Consider the following 4,809-nt stretch of genomic DNA (forward strand, 5'->3'; position numbering starts at 1 on the left):
ATGATAGTAAAGTATTGTGAGGGAGAAAAATGAGCCCGGGTCTGTCAGGAGACCTTGTTTCTAGTCCTGCATCCATAGCTTCAGCCATCAAGGTGGGCCCTGAGCTCCGGGGCTCAGAACTGGCAGCCACACAATTAGTACAGGCCTAACAGGGTATTGAGGTAAAGGGACACCAACCTCAGGGAGTGGAAGGAAGGCAGAGCTAGAAGGAACCTTGGAGAGTTTTTGTCTCAGGTTGGCTTTGGCTCTGGGGCCGGCTGCTCTGCTCTTTAATACCAAGGCTGCTGCCATTGGGTTGGAAGTTCCTTCTCTGTTTTCGTCCTCTTAAAATCTCCCTCTTCCTGTGCTCTTTGGAGCTGTCTTCCTCTTGTCCCCCCTTTTCTCTGAAGGATCAGGGGACAGAAACCCTCCAGGCTGGGGAAGGACTTGGTCCTCTGCTTGGCCTTTTTTGTTTCTGCCGCTGTGCTTCCCTTCGACCTTTTGCCCAAGTGCTTCCAGCTTAATGTTTTCTAACCTTGGTGCTTGTTGAAGCAAACCAAGCATGGCAGGCTAGCAAGGCTGGGTGTGGGGCAGCCTCATGGCAGTGAGCAACGACAAGAAGAATCGCTCACTTTTTTTAAGCACTTTAAGGGTTAAGCTAGCTTTCCTCATACCAGCCCTGAGGATAAGGTGTGTATGCCAAAGGTTGCTATCTTCATTTTACCACTGGAGAAACTGAGGCTTTGAGAGGCTATGTAATTTGGGGCAGAATTTGAGCCTAGTTCTTCCTTACCCTGAATCCAGTGTTCTTTCAGCATGAGAATGAAGAAGACATATATAATTTTGGGGGGGAAAATGCAGCAGTGTTATTTAAAAAATAGAAGTAAATATATCTTATTTTTCCTCTGATCTATTAGACTGTGAGCTTGTTGAGGGCAGGAACAGTTCTTCTCTAAATTTTCTTTATTTTCCTGCTACCCTCTCCCACCTACCACAGTACTGTGCACACAGTAGGTCCTTAGTAAACTTTATATCATCTATCTATCTCTCTCTGTCTCTTTATCATATTGTACCTTGGAAAATACTTGCTTGAGTGCAGTCCTTGGTTTTTCTTGCCTTTCTTTGAGCATAAGTAAGTACTATGTGATCTTGCATCATTGTGTTCCCCAGAACCTAGAAGAAGGCTTTGCACATAGTAGGTTCTTCAGAGTTTGTTGAATTGGATTTTGTTCCTTTGTCACATATGCACCTGTGTCTCTGCTGACATTGCCAGACACTGTGTCTCCCCACTCCAGTCCATTTTTCACTTAGTCATTAAAGTGACATTCCTAAAGTGCAGGTCTGCCCATGTTACCTGCTATGCAGTAAACGCCAGTGGCTCCTTATCACCCCTGAGAGCAAATGGAAAATCCTCCAGTGCTCAAAGCCTTTCATGACCTAACTCCCCACCCCAGCATTCTTAGGCCTTATAGCCTTCCTCGCCACCTCCGCCCCACCTGCCCCCCCACATACTCTTCAGTCCAGTGACGCAGGCCTCCTTGTGGCCTCTAGGCTGTCCCCCAGGCCTAGGATGCTCTTCTTCTTCCTCTCTGCCTCCTGATAGTTCTGCCTTTCTTGAAGGCCCACTGAAAATCCTGCCTTCTACAGGAAGCTTTTCCAAATCCCTGTTAATTCTAGTGCCTTCCCTCTGGTGATTATTCCCAATCAAGTCTCTAGAGAGCATGCTTGTACATAGGTGTTTTCAGACTGTGAGCTTCTCGAGGGCAGGGACTGTACTTTGCCTTTCTTTGTATCTCCAGTGCTTGGCACAGTGCCTGGCACATGCCCAGTGCAGCCTCCTCATCCTCTTTGCTAAAACTATAGCCCTGCTATAATTGAAAATCATGCTTAAAATCATGTCTTTAGTGAGTACTTCCCTCACCATGCAGACTGTATCATTATCTATCCACCCTCCTGATGAATGTGTATGGATGCAAATCTCTGTGTTTACAAAATATGTCTTGTCAGCTTCTTGAAGAAAACTCCATTTTTTCCTGTGTAGGAGCGTCTCAGCGGCATCTGGTATATAGAACGTTCTTAGCAGTGTTCCAGGTGCTGTGAGGGGCCAAGACTTTTGCACAGTTCCTGTCCTTCAGGGGCTTATAGTCTCTTGGATGGCGAGACCAGAGATTTAGAACCAAAAGGGACTTTTTTTTTTCAGTACAAAATTTTAATTTCAGAGCTTAACAATTATAAATGCTTGTGTACATTTAGTCAACCAAAAATCAAACCTGTCTAAGCCACTGCATATACACATTGAAACAAAAAGTACAAGTCATGAAAAAAATGCTTAGGGGGTTCTTTACCAGAAGGAAATAATTAACTATCTTGCACACTGAACATCATAAATTGCAAAGTCAGCGTTTTATATTACCGATTTTATTAACTTTTTAAAACACAACTATAGTTGAATATTACAACAAAAACAATAGCTAGTAGTGAGTGTGTTAAGATTGATTGTAGTCCTTCACTCATTCACTATTGCATACAAAAGCCAGCATTACAATGAAGAGTATCACTGGCCCCCCCATTAAGAGGTTTGACACTGAACCCCACCTCTGGGATGATGCTCATCATCCTCATAAGCTTCTCCACTGTAATGGCGTCTTCTTTCTTGAGATGGGTCAAAGTCCACCAGTTCTACCTGATCCATATCTTCTGTCTCCTCTACTTCCTTTCTTTCAGGCAGCAATTTTTTCAGCAAAGATAGCTTGTCTGATGAAAGAAAGCCATTCTCTGGGAAGTTTACCTTAAATTCAATTATTAGAATTCCTTTCTCATCAGGTCGGCGATAAATGGGCATACCTTCATTCAGCACAACATTTGATATCTTCATGTTTAACTATCTGACCAGGATGAAAAGTAATGACTATAGTTCTATTATCCAGAGTTGTTATTGGCTTCTGAAAGCCACACAAGGCTTCAACCAACTGGATATCCATACAGGTGAAAAGGTCCTCACCACCTCGTGTAAAGATAGCATTGTCCTTCTGATCCAAAACAATGATAATATCCCCTGGCTCAAGTCCTGGCTCCTGGTCACCTTCACCATGGAATGTTATCTTCTGACCATCTTTCATGCCCTTGTCAATATGAACCTCCAGAATCTTCTTCTCTCGAACTATTTTCCTTCCACTACAGCTTTTACATCTATCTTTAGGACTGATTTGTTCCCCATGCCCTTGGCATTCCATGCAAACTGATTGAATTTGCTGAACCATTCCAGGTCCTATCTGATGAATTCTTATTTGCATTCCAGTACCTCTGCAATTGGGATAGCATTCTGCAGCTCCTTTCTTACCACCCCATCCTTATCACAAATTACATTCTTTTGCAAAGCCAGTTTTCTCGTTGCACCATTATACAAATCTTCCGACAACTGATGAACGACATTTTTGCCTCTCCGTTCCCTTTGCATTCTTCCACCTCCTCCAAAAAACATATCAAAGATATCCATTGGAGAACCAAAGCCACCACCAGAACCACCCTCTTTGATGGCTTGTTCTCCACCTTTGTCATATAAATCTCTTTTCTTTGCATCAGAAAGTACTTCGTAAGCTTGAGAAATCTGCTTGAACTTTTCTCCTTCATTTGGGTTCTTATCTGGGTGATATTTTAAGGCTAGTTTTCTATATGCCTTTTTTAGTTCTTCCTGGGAGGCTTGGGTTTTACCCCCAAAACATCGTAGTAAGTCGTTTCCTTCACCATTTTTTATAGCCGGGGAGCGACGCTCACGGTATGCCCAGTGACAAAATGCTCACGTCCAGGATGGGGTGAGGGGGGACCACCCAGGAGCCGGTTGGGATGTTAGGGGAGCGAGTGGAAGAAAGAGAGGATTGGGGGAGGGGGGCGCGAGTTCTTGTGCGCGGAGCTCGGGCAGCCGCAGCTACTGCCCTCCGCTTCTCGCCGACTTTTCTGGAAAGTTCCCCAAAAGGGACTTTTGAGATCATCCAATCCAATGTCCTTGTTCTACACTGAGGCCCAGATCAGGGAGGACACTGGCCCAGTCAGTGACATAGCCAGGATCTGAACCCAGGTCCTCTGACTCCCAATCTAGCATTCTTGTCATTGTATCATGATGCCTAATAGAACAGCAGCAAGAAATACAAAGCATCACAGCAGGAGAGACTTATAGGCCTTTGGCCTCTTTTATTTCTTGGTCCCAAATTCGATTTTCCAGTATCTTTTTCTTGGTCTGTCTACCTTTGCATCGAAGTCATTGCAGTAAGGCACATACCAACCTGTTTGAGAAGGCCTTACTCAATTTTTCATACGATTTTTCTCTTTCTCTACAATAGATATTAGCGGATCAGCTGCAGTTATTTGATTGTCTCCCTGGTGCTCATTATGAAGTGTAGGTGACCAATGTCAGAGGTGTCCCTCTGATGTTTTGCTTCTTGGTTTTGGGCCAACCTCACCAACCCCCTTTATTTGCTTCTCCAAGGAGTCGCTGTGAGATGTCCTTCCATTGGACTCTAACTTTCTTATGTCTTCTAGAGAAAATTTATATGAGGCATGGGCAAGAATTTTACAGCATTAAGATGTCATGATTTCCATCATTAGAGAAAGTCCCCACATGGATCCATGGAAAGACTGAAGCGTAAGTGCTGAATTGCGTAATATACTAGAGACTCTAAAATACTATGAGAGTTCAGGGAAAGGGAGGTCAACAAAAGTTGATATTATTAGGAAAGGCTCAATGGAGGAGGTAATATTGAAGCTGGGCTTGACGGATGGGCAGGTGAGTAAAAGCTCAAATCTGAGAATAAGCATGGTATATTTGTGGGCCAG

At 43.9% G+C, this 4,809-nt stretch overlaps 1 pseudogene; it reads right to left on the minus strand.

Moving 5' to 3' along the window:
- Positions 1 to 2,399: 2,399 nt before the first annotated feature.
- Positions 2,400 to 3,738, minus strand: LOC118832731 (annotated as a pseudogene).
- Between the last annotated feature and the right edge of the window lie 1,071 nt (positions 3,739 to 4,809).

The sequence above is a fragment of the Trichosurus vulpecula genome, chromosome X (genome assembly GCF_011100635.1).
Source record: "Trichosurus vulpecula isolate mTriVul1 chromosome X, mTriVul1.pri, whole genome shotgun sequence".
Taxonomy (NCBI): Eukaryota; Metazoa; Chordata; class Mammalia; order Diprotodontia; family Phalangeridae; genus Trichosurus; species Trichosurus vulpecula.